This window comes from Ascidiella aspersa, chromosome 7, assembly GCF_963924565.1.
Source record: "Ascidiella aspersa chromosome 7, kaAscAspe10.2, whole genome shotgun sequence".
Classification (NCBI taxonomy): Eukaryota; Metazoa; Chordata; class Ascidiacea; order Phlebobranchia; family Ascidiidae; genus Ascidiella; species Ascidiella aspersa.
Window position 1 is genome coordinate 28,621,343 of NC_139453.1, and position 19,131 is coordinate 28,640,473.

Below are 19,131 nucleotides of genomic sequence, written 5' to 3' on the forward strand. Positions count from 1 at the left end.
GCTAATCTTTGTAAATGGCCGTACTTGTCTAATTCTAAATAGAGTATCAGGTGGTACTATATATAGAGACAAATTGTATTTGATTCTCGACAAGCTTTCGAACAACCGTGCTTCATCAGGTCGAAGTAGAAATGAAAGCAATGTCGCGCTTGTGCTTCTACTTAGTGCATTTTAATTGCTTTCATTTCTACTCGAAAGCTTGTCGAGAACACAATACAATTTGTCTGTATATTGTGAAACCTGATTACCCCCTCTGAAGCGGTTTCTGCTGCCATTTATGCCTAACGCATTCGGTTGGGCGCGTCGCCAAGACTGCTCTGTAGGTTTAGGTTTAGCTTTACCGCATTTTCCAGTTTTTTCAGACGCCTTTCGCGGTTTTTTTAAAATGCTGCAACGCCTGCAACGTGATACGGCGAGACACGATATTATTTTAGGCTGCTTCTGAAACGCCTGGCTATTTTTTTTCTTATTTTGTGGCACGAAACATCATTGTTTTTCGTTGTTATGTTTTTGCTGGCACCACTATTTACAACTAAGAAAATAGAGTTGGGAGCATGACATTCTCATTCGGACATAAACTTTTTTTAAAATAAAAGTAAAAACGCCAAGAAGAGTGGTGTTTTTGTGTAATTTAATACAGCTTGCCGACTAAGTTGATCATTGATCATTTAATTAAAATGTTTCGACCCCAAATATTATTAAATACGTCCAAGTTTTACAGCTTTTGTGATTTATAGCAGACAGTATGCCTACAACTCATAATTGGTTTCCCTTCTTGTAACGTTGAATTAAATGTCGACCAAAGGATTGGAGTCCAAGGGGCAACTGAACCCAAAAACACACCCCAGGGGTCGTTTGCTCAACGCCATGAACCGTTTAAGTGGCCATGATGAAAATTAACAATGTAGTAGTAAATTTTTTATTAGAGTAGTAAAAAAAAACTAAAAACAATAAAATAATAGGCTAGTAATAAAAACATAAGGACCTTTAACATGAACCGTTCAGGTGGCCATAGTAAATACTAACCACGTAGTATTATTTTGTTCTAAAGATTAATAATAAAATATCATAAAACTTGAATAATAGACTGGTAATAAGAAACATCAAAAACTCTCAGATTAAACGCAAACTGAGTTGTGTAGCCAGGTGTTTCTCTATACTAGTTGGCGGTCGTTAAACTGTAAATAACCTTGTGAATGGAGTTCGCCCGTCATAGTTTTGGATTTGAAGGCGAGGGGAAGTTAAGTTTGACGCATTCTGCGAATAAAAAACTGTACAACTCTGTAATTCCAGTGGTCGTACCACGACAATACATGGCGTGGCAATCACGCAGAATTGGACAACTAAAAATCTAGTTTTCTCATTCAATAAATTAGAGCGAAATGCGGCTAATTCTAATTCTAATTTAATTTGTGAATTGATTATGTGTTCAATTCTAGTTCTAATCAAATTCGGATTTTACCAAAAATGCTACTTTGTCCAACGGCATTTTCATTCTCTTTGTCAAACGAAAGAATTTTAATTAAAACTAATGGATTGGAACGACTAGTATGTAGTTTTTGCAGTCTCGAAAAGCATAGGCTATACTGAAAGACGTAAAATTTAGCACACACATATTTAGTATTTAACACTTTTATAAAGAATATTTTGCAATTTGAATTAAACCGATTGTAAATAATCAAATGTAATTTCAGTTGCTTCTAGTTGAAACTGAATTCTCTAATTTTAAGTCTAATCCAATTTAAAAGACTAAACTAATCTAGTTGGTCCAAGTCTGCATTTACGCAAGTGCGCAACAAACATGTTTTCAGGAGCTCGCACGGCGCTATTAAAGGTAAATCGCAAACAAAACGTAACATAATTTTTAACACGACAAAGGTGTTGCGCCACAAAGCGAAACCGGGCGCTCTCCTTTATGACGCACAGGCGCAACGTCGCGACGAGCTTGAATATTAAAATTGGTGGGTCAACATTAAGTTCACATTAAATATACGTGACCCTCTCGGTATGCTACAAATATTGGCCCTCTGACCAGCTTACCAACTGAACTATCAGTTTAGAAAAAGGCTTTTCTAAACTGACTGTTTTTTCAACAATTTTTCAAATTTTAATTAAAAAACGGCCGGACACGTACATAGACCAAGGCGTGGTAAAAACGGGATAATATAAAGATTAGAGCTAATTGTATTGTAGGCTTTCCGTTTAATTTCCGTGGCTTTCGCCCTCTTTTGCAAACCTATTTTTCTACGCCAAAAATGATGCAAATTAGACGCGTTCGAAAATTTGCACAAAAAGTTATACATCATAATAGATTTGTATCAGTTTTGTACTTTTGGAACCTTGTAAGGCAAAAAACAGGTGAAAAAAAGGGAGGAAAGCTGTTTCGAAACAATCATGTATGAACTAGTCAAAAGTACCGTTTAAAAAAAGAGCAAAAAACGAGGCCATCAAAGGCTTTTTTCAGTTAGCGTCTCCAACACAAAAAGGGTAAAATCTAAAAAAATTAACTTTCCAGAATCAAAACGCAGACGTCGAACTTGGGTGTGTAAAGCGTTAATAGTGAAGGGTAGGGAAGTTAACAATAGGTACCAGCCGGCACGCCAGACTAGAGCCAAAATCCAAACAATGGTCGTTCAAAACGCAAGTCACTGTGTGTTGCAAGCAGCATACAGCAACGCCAGACACCAGTTGTTTATTTGTGCTTACACATCGCTTGTGCAAATAATGCAGCAGTTCTCTGTGGTTGGAATGCGGCGCCAGCTTTTTGCGACCACTAACGCGTTTTGATGTTTGGGGATTGCGGTCTTCGGACACACACACGCACACACGTGCACACGCACACACGTGCACTGTACGAGTATTTGTGAGTATTTGTGTTATATAAGGCTACGCACAATTTTATAGGTTTTCAGCGTGTTATGGTTGTTATTCTGGTTTGGAAATGGATAGTGACAAGTGGCGGTATGCGGTACCTCGTATTTTAGGCTAACATTTACAAGTATTTGTGTTATATAAGGCTACGCACAATTATACAGGTTTTTACCCTGTTATGGTTGTTATTCTGGCTTGGAAATCCATAGTGTACAAGTGAAAATATGCTGCACTTCGTATTTTTAGTTGAACACACGGAAACAATTTTACGAGTGTTGGTGTTTAAGGCTACGCACGATTTTAGATGTTTTTAGCGGGTTATTTGGGTACACTATGAACGGATCTGCTATAGTATGAATGTCAAAGTCAAAAAGGTTGGCTAGATCGACATCATCTTGATTAAGACGTTTCGACACGAACATGTATCATCTTAAGTTAATGACATTAAAAAAAAGATTGTGTCAAAAAGGTGATATATCGATCTACTCGACATCTCAGGCTTTGCAATTCGTTAAGGTGTTGTGGTTGTTGACACACAAAAAAAATAAATCCAAAAAAGCTAATATTTTTAACTCGCCTGCAACCATAAGTATAACGCGCGACTCAAAACAGTAAAGAAAAAACTAAAAAAAAAAATAACAAATAAAAAAATCAGCGAATAAAAAACATGTCTGCAACCGAAAGTATAACGTGCGACTTGTGTACTGGCAATGGCGCCGTTTCGAAATGCCTTTTCCGGCCTTGGTTCAGTCTTACTGCACGAGCTAACCTGCGGTGGCCATACCTTCGCATGCATGACTGACACATCCGAGACCAATGATATGCGAGTCTCAAACACACTGCACAGAATGTAGAAAAGCAAAAGCTTCTTTCGTTTCAAGGTAGAATCACTAACAGAGACTATATACGGAGGTCTAGGAAGTATTGTGAAAGTTTTAGTAAGAATATAAAAGCCCATACGGAAGTCGGATAGGTATTTTGAACGTTTCGAATAACTCTAAATGAATAAAGAGTTATTCGAAAAGTACAAAACGCTACCTAATTCAGTATGGGCATTGATAATCTCACTACGTCTTATTACAACCTCCAACCATTCTGTTCCGAAAGTTTAAGTCTCATTTGTGATTTATCAAGCGAAGAATAAAACCGGCTACCTGCTTCTGATATTCATTCTACGTCCAAATACAACCTCTAGCCGCAAACTTAAAATTTATTCAAAACGTTCACAAAATACTACCTACGATGTTTCAGCTTTGATGGTTATTCTACGTCTAACTACAACCTAAAGGCTTTATCTTCAGACTTATTTCAAACGTTTACAAAATGTTACCTACTAACTATTCAGCCATTATCTTGAGATTAATTTGAAAAAACGATTACAAAATGCTACCTACTTGTATATGGGGTTTGATATTGAATCTACGCCAAACTTCAACCTCCAGTCATTATCTTAAGAGGATGTATTCCAAACGTTCACGAAATACTTCCTACTCGTGAACGAGCTTTGCTATTCATTCCACGTCAGACTACAAGCAGACTGAACAAGTTTCAGATGCATTCAAATGGCGAAAGGGCTCGTGCGCTGCCTTTCACAACCAAGTAGGTGGGCGACTTTCGAAAGCGATTCATAAACGCACACATGGTTCTCCTTTCGAAACATTTTAAGAAATAAAGTCAAATTCATTTCGGGACTTTTCGAAAAAATGATTAGATTTTCGAAGACCTGAAGCAAGATCAGACGTGTTTTGGGATTATTGTTCGGAAAACAAAACAGAACAAAAATGTCAAACATTTGAAACTTTTTTAAACATTTTCAATGCAATTGAAGGACCACTAAATACATTTAGAGATATAAAAACTTCCTACGCGCCAAATTCTACTGGGAATTTGAAATAAATGTCAACGGAAAAATTTGTTTGAAAAATGAAAAATTTTTCGAATAACTTTATTTTGGGACACAGTTTAAAAAAACATACGGGCATTTTTAATCGGAAACGGCTGCAACAACACGGAAATGAGTAAGAAACAACTGAAAGGCACTACTTTGGAGCTACACTCTCTCATTGATGGTCCACATTCTAGCGAAAGGCAAAACATGATGACGGCTATTTAACCGGAAAAGACCGTGTTCTTTTAAGGCCTGTGAAACGCTGACGTCCAATTTTTATAGTAAGCTGAATTTTGCTTTTTTAAACTTGTTTTGGCTTTCGCTATACAACAAACACACTTTCAGCAAAAAATATTACAAAAAAATTGATATTCATAAATATGAATAACAATAAAACTCAGCAATATTTACCCTTAGCTGTTCAAACAATTGTTTTAACAATATAAGCTAGAAGTCGCCACCTTCAAAAAGTTTCTCCTGACTAGCATTACACAGGTGACATTTTCAGGCTACTTCCTAATGGCAGCAGTCCTCTCAAAACGGGTCCATTTATATCGAGCTTTCCAAAAGAAGTCGGTACACAGGTAGTGTATGCCCTAAAACGACAATAGCTAAAACAAATTTCCGCTCTAGAATATTCTGGAAGCGTCGTTTTTAGTCGGGCTCAATAGATGGGACAAGGGCTTTCGACAGGCGCGCCGTTTATTGATTTTTTGACACCCGTCAGGCCCAATTAAAACCTGTTTAACGCGCCCATATCCCTGTGTGTTATAATCGACAATAGTCGAACATGCAACTCCACTTTTGGCCTGTGATAACAACGCAGGTGGGCTATTTGATCAAAACATTTCGTGCCGCACATTTATGGGTTAGCGACGGGGAATAAAACAGAAAATTAGGCCAAAACCGGTTCATTTAATGAATATGCTGTTGCACACATATAGGTCTGGTAAATACCTTTTTCGCCAATATATAGTTGCATTAATATTGCCCTGAAGAAGATTGCCCGAATAAGTGGTCGAAATGTTGGCACTTTAATACAATTTTGCCAAAAGAACAATTTTACTATTGAATCATATAATCTAAAAAAAAAAACCTTTATATTATTGATTAAATCAAACTTTCTGGTCCTTGCGTTTTTTATTTTAACTGTAAATTTTCATACCCAGAAAAACTGTTTTTTGTTTGTTTTATGGCTGGCAGCAACAGCTTATACAGTACGCCCTTCTTAGATCGCAAACGTTTTATGGGGGGTTTACGATTAATTTAGATAAAGGGTTGGGATGATCGTACGAAAAATACAATGTTTAGTCTGGCTTTTAAGGCTGGGCAAACCCAACAATGATGAATCCTTTTCAAAATTTGATGGACGTTGGACGAAAATATCCATATTATCCGCAATATTCCATTTTATTAGTAGGCTATAGGTTTGGCATCAACATGCGAAAAATACAATGTTATGTCTGGCTTTTAAGGCTAGGCAAACCTACCTAAGAGGCTAAAGGTTTAACTGATAATCACAGGTGTCTTGCAAGGTCGGTTGTGCGAAATCCTTAATTGGATTTTAGACTAGTCGAGACTGAACCTCGTAGGAATTTCCTTTACGTGGCATCTCTTGTTATCTGAGCTCAAATTACAGCTAGACAACAAACCCGAGTGGACGATGTTTACTTTCTCTAGCCTTTTTTAAGCTAAGCGCTTCACGCATAAGACAGCGTACAAAAGTTGAATACTTTTCGCGTCACATTGTTGGCGTCAAGGGTGTAAAATTAACAATAAACAATTTATGCTTGTGAAACATGCGTGTACAACAAATGTGATCTATTCCTTCAAATGTGATTTAAGTCGCCTAAGTCGCTTTTTGTTCAACGAGAACGGTTTACGTATCACAGTACACCTGGCTTAACTTAAAATCTCTTGACTGTAAAATCGCTGTTCAAAACTTCCACGCAAAGTGGCGTAAAGTGGCTTTAAGACAAAAACAAACTGACAATTTGTCAATTTTGTTGTTTCCTTTCCAATAAGACGTAGTAAGAATATCAAAGCCCATACATAAGTAGGTTGCACATGCTGTTGAAAATGAATAAAGAATTATTCGAAACGTTCAAAATGATGGGCTTTGTTATTCTTATTACGTCTTGCTACAACCTCAAACCCCCAACCATTATGCTACAAACTTTCCAATAAGGTTTGTGAACAGCGTTTTTCACCTTGGACTAACTTTTTTCAATTGGACTAACCTGTCGGGCATCTAGTTCTATTGCAATTTCAAGTAAAGGAACACTGAAATAAAACCAGGCCGTGAAAAATGCCGTGTTTACCCGGGGTTCGTCACATATCTGCAGGTGCCATTCAAAAATGCAGAACAATGAAACAGGAGCTGGAGCCAGCAGAATTGGAGCCTGGCTTTTGTGTGTGCGGGTTCGAATTCACACGATCTTAACTAAGGTGGGTTATTTATGGATGGCTACTGCTGAAATGGCAGCAGGCTGAACGGTACAGGTTTCGCATTTAGAAGGCTAAAAATACCAGCGCGGCAGAGGCCTTCCTTCGAAAACCTGGACGTCGCCAAATTTGGCGAGCGCAGTGCTTTCAATCCGGGATAGAATGTTCCCGAAGGCGTCCGTCATAGAACGAATTAGATGAAAGACAAGCTTTCGAAGTGTAAGGTGTATTAGCGTGTTTAACCTAAGCGCTTTTAACAGATAAACGGAAAAAGCGTAGCATTATAAAACGGTTAAAAAATTACGTGTAGGGCATCATTTTATACCGATTAAACCAGTGTTGATCATCGTAAAAAAAAACGAAATTATTTTCATTCTGCTACTATGTTAAGTTCAATTGTGCATTGTCCTTCTAAACCACTGTTGCTCAACCTTTTTTTGCGGCGACCCTAGTACTGACATAGGTACAAAGCGAAGCTTTGGCGATTAAATTAATTATCTTCGCTGATTTGATCTACACATAAGACATTAGCATTATTACTTTTAGATTTAATAAATGTAAACCACGCCTAGTATTGCTTCCTCAATTTTCTCAATTATAGGAGAAATCTTGCTCAGGATCAATATCAATTAATCCAACCATGTGAAATACTGCGAATCAAACAGCGAACCTTTTAAGGGTTGCCACCTAGGGGTTGGAACGCACTGGGCTAATGTTTTTCCAGTTTGGCTTCGTCAATAAAGTCATTTTTACCGAAACGCCTTAAGCGAATAAAGTAACTTTTAAAACAGTTTTAAACCTAATCATTGACTTTTGAATTTTTTTTTTAGGAGACGGGACTTCTTAGCACAGCAATTTTAAAACGGTCCTTTAGTACCGAGTAAAGTCATTTTATAACGAGAGAATTTAAAGTAAAGTCATTTGAAAAAAGTGACTTAAGTGCACTTACGCCAAGTCATTACAAGACTGTAAAACAGCATAGCACTATCACTGTTTCTTACAAATCCGGTTGAGCAAACCATACAAACAAGCCGCAGCACAGAACATCCAGTCGCTGTAGAGCAGCACGGGCACACGGCCATACATTTCTGGCTAAGCTTGCTTTCAAACTGCTCCTTCATATCGCCGCCAAATGCCTCCATTGTACGGCCGGCGCAATTGCGCAATAGCGTCGTTGCATTTCAACGCAGCCCCGGCATTCAGAAGGCAGCGCGAAGTCTTGCTGTGTGAGATTGCTGTATTATCGGTAATTTTGCGTTTTCAGAGCTGGTTTTGGAAACGATGATATATTTTACCGCTTTTTTTTACTTTTTACTGAGAAAATTGGACCTTTTTTTTTTTTTTACAATTATAGAAGTCTCAAACAAAATGATTTCGCTCTACTCGACCTTTTTGGCTTTGCAATTCATTATCAAGCTACATTACAGATCCGTGCTTACTGTCCATGAAAGATTATATTTTATATTTCTTTTTGATAAACTTAATTGGAAATTAATACAGTTAATTTTGCGTTATTTACCTCTAATCGGTTGTGGAAGTTCAACATTTACTTTTATTGCCTTAAATTGTTTGTAGGAGTAACGATGTCAGTTAAACGTTTAAACGGTTGCCTGTGTTTCATAATTTAATTGGCTGTGGGAGTCAAACTGTTACTTTTAAATGCCTTACATTGGCGCTTAATGGGAATAACAATGCCTAAACGTTCAAACAACTACTTTAATTGAGGGCGGACCAAGCGGGCGGTTTCCAACCGAAATGAATCACACCTTTCTACGAATGCAGTTCACGTAGGTAAGTCTTCAAAACAACATCTATTTTTTGAAAATATTCAGTTTCGGCGGAGTTACTTTTTGCTGTCATTTCTCGGCGAAGTGTTTTTCGGGGATTTTCTTAGAAATGCCGGCGTCTGAAATATCGGTGCTCGAATCGAACGACTAAAAGCGTACGTACCGGCTTTTCTGAGAAATTTGCACGACGGATTTTGAAACCTTTAACAAAGGTAGTTTAACAAAACCTTTAAAAACGCAAAACATCTAACACAGAGCGAAATATTTTCTTTTCAAGATGCTTTAATAACCTAAAATGTGTTCCTAGAATGAGATTTCTAGTTATATATATACACCATAAAAAACGGCCAACTTAAAAAACCTCTATATTGACGAAAGTTATTTGTATTTAAGCTATTTAAAGCCGTAAAAAAACATTCAAATACATTCAATTGTACCTGTTAGTTTGCTATAGAACGGTAAACAGCCGTGTTCAGTACAAGACTACAAAGTGATTGCTAGTCATACAAACGCGCACTCGTATAACAGCGCCGTGTAGACAACAACTGATAAAAATAATCCGTGACCTAGTTTGGAATGGACACGGCAAACTGGCAAACTGCTAATCAACACTTACTCACACAGACAGACACAGTGAGGGCAAGGGCTGAAACTATTTATATAGCGCGTTAAGTACTGAAAGCTATCAGCAATCGAGGTAATAGAAATTTTTGAACTGTGTCTAATTCTAAATCTGGAAAACAACTGGCACCATTTAACGACAGATAGTAATATACGATTTATCGTTAAACAGTGCTGCTACCGGATTTCAAAGTAATAGCCTTCCTTGTCCGAAATTGCGTTTTTTAAATAACCTTGTTCAACAAACTAAACTGTTCGGGTAACCAATTCTATGCAAAGATAACTGACAAACATTACATTTTGCTATTCAGCATTTTCCCAAATCTCGACCTAAACATTTGTCGCTAAACTTGCTGCATTTTGTAAAATCAAAACATGCCGAAAAAGTGCCGTCACTAATGCTGCAAATATTACAAGAAAGTAAACTGGCATAACCACGTCTATGCAGACCACAATGCCTTATATTTTCTTTAAAAATTCTTTTACAAACCGTTGGTGCTTAACTAGGTTGACCACTGTTCTCAAGCCTGTACAGCAATTCGACTTCACGGCAAAAAGCGCCGGCATTTCAGCTGCAAGTTTGTAAAGTAAAGCAGGTCGGCACGCTCTATTACCGCTTCGCTCAAGCAGAAACTCGTTCTGACAGCTCAGTCGAAAGCCGGGCGAGCTTATAGCAAGCAGAAGCATCAAACGCAGCAGAAACAACCCAAGTCTGCCAGTCTTTTCTGACGCCGCAGTTTTTGTGAGAAGAGAGACCGGCCGCCGTTTGCCTTCTTCTCTTTGCGCGTTTGTGGCGCAACAGACGCAGCGTGTGACGTCACAGAGCGCATTGTGCGTTCACGGCTGCGTGCGGCGACCCGTGACCCGCAACCTTCTCTCTTTCTAGTTGCTGATTATAGCAGCAGTGTGTTCAGTGTGTGTGCGTTGCTTATTCCCAGTGTTAATTGGGTTGCGCGCTACTGATTCGTTCGAAACTGAATCTCACGTTGTACTTGCCTGACCGGTTCACTGTTGCTGACAACTTGAAACTGAAACTAGGGTTGCGGCCTAGTTCAATTATATATTAAGAAAAACAAAAATAGCTCCTTATACACCGTATTTTTGACCGTGAAGGCAGTTTCTTTGCGAATTACCCGACTTGGCAACTGTCGAGTTCAGTTACAGTTTATTACTAACGGGGAAAAAGTGGTTTGTGATTTCGATTTGAAGGGCTGTTGCTGTAATAGCACAATGCTGTGTTTTTTTTTTTATATAATTTGCGATGGCATATAAACCAAAGAAATAGCAAAAAGCTCATATTTTGATAAGGGTGAGCTAAAATAGAACAGGTAAAAAAGCCAAATTTGTCAAGGTTAAAAATTTAATTTTCCCAATATGCCTACTAATTATTGCGTTTAGTGACATATTAGGTTTTTTTAAACACTGCCTAACTTTAAGACTAATTCAGGAAGTTTTTTGCAACTGATAGCTTCCGTTTCCTTAACTAGAACAACCGCATTATTACTGCTGACAGTTGCGCCAGGTAATTTAATATTGGGTAATGTTTTAGGGCCCAAATAACCCTTTTATTGGGTGTCTATCTGTGCTTCCAGTAATAAAAATTTTCATATTTTTCACTAAAAATAAAATTTTTGATTTAAACCTTCAAATTAGGGACGGAAGAATACCACATAAGTCTTATTGTTACAGCAATGTCAAACCAAAAAAACTTTTTTGAACGACAAATATCTTTATTAAATGGTTTTAAATTACCTAAAATAGAATATGCGCCTCAGCCTAAAATAATTATGCGCAACTAAAAAAAAAAAAAAAAAAACAATTTTTGGACTAGATTCTGTAAATTTCAAGGACGTAATTAGAACGTATGCACCTTAATTAGTATAAGGGACATTGTATAAAAGATGAATCCATTGTCAATTCTAACGGTAAATTAATCTAGAATGCTAAAGCATTTTTTCATTGTCATTAATATTTAAATTTAGTCAGCAGCGTAAAAAAACTGTAAGCCGCATTTGGATGACAGGTCACCAATTGTTACGTTAAAATCTAACCGAATGTCGAGGCACAGTATGCAAAGCAGGCTATAATAACTAGCGGTCGCTAAAAATGCATTTGTCAACGAAACAGTAGTGATAATGACGTCACAAAAAGTTCTTACATTTAAGCGCTTTGTGTTTTTAAGGTCGACGTCGATTTCGATTTCGTTTTTAATTCAGGTGTGACTCGACTAAAATGCGGATTGGTTCCGTTGACGTGTTTAGCAAGCCTACGCAGAAAAAACAGCTGTATTTGAAAGGTTATCTCGTTTGACAGAAGCGTCGGTGCCCACTCAATTGGCAAAATATACTCATCACAGACCAATCTCTGTGAAATTAGCAATACTCAATCACTTATATATCGGTACCATTGGATTGGAATAGGTAATATTCGTTAATTGCAATTTGACTATAAAGGAAATTAAAATATTTCATCGCTGCAAAACGATTAAATTGGTATCAGAAGATTTCTTGATATTTGGCAAAATTTGCAAAACGTTTTGGCTTAAAAAAAAATTCCAAAACGTTTCAAACTTACAGAAAGAGCACCCTACAGAAAGATCAGGAAACACTGGACCATTACTAAAACCTTCACCATGTCGCTGTTAAAGTTATTTCTTAACCTAACCTACCTAAACGCTAACAACTTAACAAAAAGGCTTACCAATAGAGCAAAAAATTGTATAAAAAATATCTCAACAACCTTGATCGATAGTAATAGTTTCAGCCGATACACAATTACCACCATATAAGTCCAGTACAACAGCTATAGCAGCAGCACAACATTATCACAACACAAATGTACCGAATATCATTCGGCTCAAGTCGAAATCCCAACCGTCATCACTTTGTGACGTCATAGCTCATACTGCGGCCGTATTCGCTCGTCAGTTTAAACAACGCAAGCACACAGACACCATAACGCCCAATCGATTTGACAGATTTTGTGACGTCACAAGGGGCCATTGTGGCGTAGATATGAAGGCGGCCTTGTTAGATGTTTCCACGAATACTTGCAATGTTCTGTTTTGAGAAATTTCCATACTTGTTTTACAAAAGCATTAATGTTAGCAGGGTTTCTTAACCAGACATTATTAAACCTTAATTAGGGTTGCTAGAACTCTTTTAATGGGTGCGGGGATGCTGAATCAGACACAGAAAATGTATTGTCGTATTCCTGTAATTTCTTTCTTTGCTCAGTTGAATGTAAAACTACAGGTTACGAAATTCTTGGAAGGAATACTGAAGACCAGGGGTTTTTTTCAAGGTTTGGTTTGGGTGACCGCTAAGTAGTTTTAAGAGACCGCAAGTGTTTCATTTAAATACCAAAAAGTTGCAAGTCCAAAATTTGGGAAACCGCTGGAGAAATTTGACGGTCCCCCAAAACACCTTAAAAAAACACTGCTACAGACCGTTGTGGACTATGGCATTTTTGTTCTCGCGACCCCTTTTAATTTTTCGATAACTTGCGCGACCCCACAATTCTTGCAAAAAATGGTGACGTCATAAACACGACAGGTTCACTGCAGCAAAAGCCACATAAACACAAATGTTAGACTGGCGGTTGCTTTATCTTGTTCTATACTGCAAAAGTCTTAGTTCATAATGCAGATATCTTACGACGTTTTACTTTATCAAATACTACACCGCGACCCCCGAGACAACCCCTTGCGACCCGAGCCCCAGGTTGGGACCACTAATCTATGGGTTCGCGGAGTTAAACAACGCGTTATAGTCGCGGTCGCTTTCGTGCTTAATTCGCGATTTGGGCGTAAAAGTTTAACTGTGACGTCACACAAGGTCGTCGCGCGGACGCGTTAATATTAATGAGACTGGCTCGCGCGAAAATGGTGGGCATTGGCCCTTGAGGGTATTTTTTTGGTGGGGAGAACTTAACATCGCGTTTGCCACACTCATAAAAATAATTCAAAGACATTCAAAGAAATGTGATCGCACGCCACTTTTAAATGCCATGGTCAACTTTTAATAAATTTTGGAATTCAAAACGTTTTGTGCTCTTCTTGTCTTGTACAATTCTAAATAGTATTTTATTTATCTAAAAACAAAAACACGTCATTAAGCGAGCAAACCGTTTTATGAGCAGAATTCGGGGTGCAAAAACTAGCAACATATTACCAAAATATATGTCAAAACCAGTAAAGTCTGAATCAAGAGTTGAATAAATCTAATTATAACTTCCTTTGTGTAGAGTAAAAGTGTGTTGTTCCAGTACCGTTTATTGCGACATTCTAGTGAATTATCTACGGAAAAATCATGTAGGGGTGCCGCCACCTATTTATTATTGGTGAGGGGTGCAGCTAGCCACAAAAGGCTGAGAAACATTGGATTAGGCGAACACGCTATCAAGTCAAATAATAATAATTTTGCAAAATATTAAAGTCAAGTCATTTGAAAACAGCGACTAAGTGCAGTTAATTTATCACAACACTGCTCCCTGGTAGGAAAAGTCAAGGTTTAAGCGAATGGGCAATACGGCCGGTTAAATACATCAGGGGCAAAATGCCAAACGCGTCAAAGTCAGAAAAAGGGGAAAAGGCGCCTCAGCGTCCGAATAGCGCTCGGAATTATGAGCGAACGCTGCTGTGTATCGGAACAGGGACGACCTTAGACCACAGAATGAGTCATACAGGCTTACGTTGGCAAGCTGTGGCCTGATAACGTCTGCGTATCCGGATGTTCGATATTTGATCTTTTATTTCCGATTTTGGATACCAAATGACGTCTTTACTATATGCTCAAATAAAAATATAGACAAAACTAAAACCAGAAAAGGTCATTTTTTCAATACATTGGACTAAAACTTGCAGTTTTTCAGTTTGCAACTGGAAAATAAATAAAAAAGTTGGACGTAAATAATTTTAAGAGTGAAAAAAAATTATAGAAATATATATCTCGCTGATAAGAAATGATTGTATGTTTTATGCCTGTTTTATAAACAATCTTAACATTGTAATACTGCTATACATATTAAAACTTCACTAATTAATCTCTTGTCTTATACAGACTCTGTCTTAAAATGAAAACAAAAACAGGGTATTGCCACCAGAGAGTTGTCTTTATATTGACGCTATTAAAAATAAACCCTTTAAAATATCGCTATCGCCAATTTTATTGTAGGCATGTAATTTTTTGATAATTAATCTCAGAAATGTCCATTTCCTGTAGCTGCAGCTACTTGCACAATTTGCATGTAGGCCTAATGATGTTCGAAACACAGTGTTACAAAGTATGCATTAACGAGGGCATGTATAATCTTATATGGGCTGCGCGACAGAAAATGCACTTCTATTATATAACCATCGTTAAAAGCAGACCATATAGGAGATTTGGCTTTCCAAACCAAGAATACCAACTCCTCTTTTTTACGGACAATATAGTGATTTCGACATCAAAATACCGGTTTTAAGTATTTCGTTTTTTTTAAAAGAATATATTTATATCAAAAATCAGAATAGGCTATGTATTAGATTGTCTTCAAATTGACTGATTACAATAGACAGCAAAGTCGCATAGAATTGATTGCTACAGCACATTTAAGAAAAAACATTCTTGTATTTATTGCAAGTAAGCCAAATTTATAGGTAATATTCAAATTAAGGGATTCTAGGCAAAAGCAAAATAGGATTTATTCCTTTAATGGGAAAAATAAAACCAAAACCTGAACGATTAAAAGTAATGGTCACGCGATGATGGCTTGCCAAACATTGATTTGCATTTTAAAATGATTGGCGCTGCGCCTCAAGTACCTTATACGTCCTTAACAATTCCGCTTGGCTAAACTATGGACTACTCTTGACTATAGGGGTCACTGAACTGCAGCCAATATTTGAATATCTACGTTGTCCATTGGACATTACATCTTTTAAGTCCAAACAATAACTGCTGAAATTTGTGAATAGTTTTTTCGCGTATATTAGTCACTCCTTTTTCCAATTTCTTAACCTTGAGACAGTGTTTCTCAACCTTTTATGGCTCAAAAATAATAGAATATTGCGACCCCCCTACAATATTTTCCTCAGGTAATTCACTAGAATGTCACAATATACGGAACTGGAACAACACACATCTACTCTAAACAACGTAGACAGTTTAATTTGGATTTATTCCACTCTAATCTTACACAAAAAGTTAAGAGTTTGGCAAAAATCAGATTCTTAAAGTTTCTCAAATATTTCTTGGCACCCTTGAATATTATAAATGGCACCCCGGTTGAGAACCACTGCCTCAGTGTAACAGCAAAGCTTTGGCGACCCAATTATCTTCGCTGAACTTTTGTGAGCCTGAAGTGAACAAAATAAGACACTATAAAGCATTAGTAAATTCAAATTTAATTATCACGAGCCAGGCCTTCGTATTGATGCCACAGTTTTCCTAATTTTCAGAGAAAAGTCAATTAAGTTAAAAATTTTTAAGGGGCTCTTCGTCTGTCCACGAATCAAAGAATAAAGTTATTTTCAGCACCCAGGGGACTGTTTGTTAGAAGTTCATAAGTTAAAATAAAGCTAAAATTTACAATAAAGTCAAAATTTTCAATAAAGACAAAATTTGTCAAATTATGGCTTTTGACAAAGTTTTTGTGTTTCTTGATAGTAATTTTTTGTAAAAATCGTCGTGAAAACATTGTAAATCAGAAACTGCGACACAATTAAAACCTATTAACCCATAAAAGCAGGAAATATTTCACACTGCCCACTTGGATTAAACCTTGCCAAGAACCAATCTCACTAAATCTAACCACATAAAACTACCATAGTCGGTGAATCTAACAATTCAAACGTAGACCCAGTTCTGGGTCACGACCCATGGGTTATGAAACACTGTATGCTTAAAAGACCTGTCACACAACGGAACTAAGCCTTTGCTAAACCAGCCCGCACAGAAAACAACTGCAACTGAGCCTATTTTAACAGTCGGACAATAGCCCGTAAATGGAATGGATGGATGACGCTGTATCGACAATTACATAACACTGTTTGTCCAATTGCATAACGCGGTGCTATTCATGCGTGGTTTTATTTTGATGCAGGTGACCAGACTATTAAATGAGCACGCCTGGAATCAGCTGCTGCTGAGTCATCGATTTCTTTCGCGTTTGAATGACAACGCCAATATCCTTCATTATTATAGGTAGCAAATAGTCTATAAATACCGCACAGCGTTTTAGCGAAATTAGGTGACCATGTTTACTATTGTCATGTGTAGAACGACGAAGGGCTTTTTGTTAAATGTTTGAGAAATTTGAAGAGGCCGCAAATATTTTATTCCAGTGTGTTTCTTCAACAAATTACGGAACGTAATGATGGGAGATTGTAGTAAGGCGTAGAAGGAATATCGATGCCAGAGTATTACAAACTTGATTTCTTCACTACATATTGAGTTACGATGGGTTCTGTGTAAGGCTCTGTGTAAGTGTAGCATTGTTCTATAAACTCATTGTTAAAATACGACATTTTAATAAAACTTATTTAGTTTTCTAAAATGAAATTTAATTTTAAAAGTTTCCACAAAAAGTCGGCAACTGGCAAATTTAAATTGTCTATTTAAGGGAAACAGACTTAAATTCCAAAACAAACAACAAACAACGAACTGTCATTCACCACACGCAAATATGCACAAATTTGAAGAGGCCGCAATTATTTTATTCAAGTGTGTAAAAATAAAGTTTCTACAACAAATTATGGAGCATAAGGGTTGGAGGTTGTAGTAAGACGTAGTAAGAATATCAAAGCCCATATGGAAGTAGGTAGCAGTTTGTTTCGATTATCCCTTAATTCATTCAAAGCAAGATAATCGAAACATTAAAATTGCTACCTAACTTTTCTCATATAAATAATCGTAAAAGTGTAAATTTAAAGGACGTTTACTGCATTGAAACCCATTCAAATATTTATAATTTTAAATTTAGTTGTTTCAAAATTGGCTTTAGAATGGTGTGCTGCATAGAAAGAAATAGCAGCTGAAAACCGAAAATGCAAACCTACTTAGATTCCAAACCAAATAACAAACTGTCATTCACCGCATGCATCCACCACAGGCCGAAATCTGATACACCGGAAAGACAGCAACATCAAGAGACCTGGGGCCAAAAACCCGAGGAAATGTCACCGCTTTTGCAAACCAAGTCAGCGTAATTCAAGTCGTGTGCATCGGTGCAAAGCAAACCACAGAAAGCACGACAAAAGACTAGCAGAAATCAATTGCACTGGTTGGTTATACGGGTCGTATCAAGATAGACATGACAGTAATACTGAAAACAGCTTCGAAGGGGCTAAATTAGAAGTGGCCATATTTTATTACGCACGCACAACCCTTGACAAACAGAATTAATGTTTTAGGGGACTATCACGCAAAAAAGGTTTAGCATATTACTCGATAACAGTTAAAGATTAAACTAAGTACAGAACTTGGTAAACCGAAAATCAGTTGTTTGTATGTTATAAAAAGAATCCAATTCTATTTGAATAAGATACTGATGATGCTTTATAGCGAAATATATTTATCTTTTTATAGCATACAAACAAACTGATTTTCGGTTTACTAAGTTCTGTACTTAGTTTAATCTTTATCATTGATGTGCAACCAGAATCGTTTGTTTTCACCATTCGGATTCAGGCAGATTTTGTTATTTTGAAAGAATACTTCGATAACAGTTATGGACAATTATTTGAAAAAAGAATATGTTGTGGCCGACCGGGCCATAAAGAGGAACTAAAATAGATTCTCAAAATTAAGTTGTAAATAAAGTATTGCACATTTAAAAAAAAATCTGATTTTTAAAAAATTTGAAACAATATGTTGGAAATTATTGCCGATAAACTCCAAATCCCTAACTTTAAACACTTTTTAGCTTTTTCCCCTGACGAAAATTTTAACATCAGATTTCCGGACATGTTAGGAACAATCCTGACATATGGCCAACTTAAGGCATATTAATTTTCAGAATTGACGGCAGAAAGTTACGTCCAAGCGGGAGGCTAAAATAAGTATTTTACCTGAGTATTTTTATTCCATAAACATGCACGCATGTAGGCAATCCTGTGAATGCACACCACACATTTGATCAGATGTTCTCACTAATGACTTGACTAAAGTGCACTTAGGTCACTGATTTCAAAAGAATTAACTTGACTCAAAAGTATTTTGATCACAGTTGCTTGAACTGACCTAATTCATTTGGACAAAAGACTTGAATTCGACTTTTGTCTTGTTATTGTGCAACTTGACTGGGAGTCATTTCAAATTGACTTATTTACCACACCGCCTAATAACAACACTTCAAAAATTAAGCAGCCTTCACCATTGAATATTTTCTAGACTCAAGTGAACTAGAACGGCTGCACGAGAAACGTTTTTCACAAACTAAAGATGTTTTACGCGTGAGAACAATAGTTTACAATCCAACTGTGAAAACCAACAGATCGTTGAAGACACCTGGAATTAAAATATTCCCACATGTTTAACC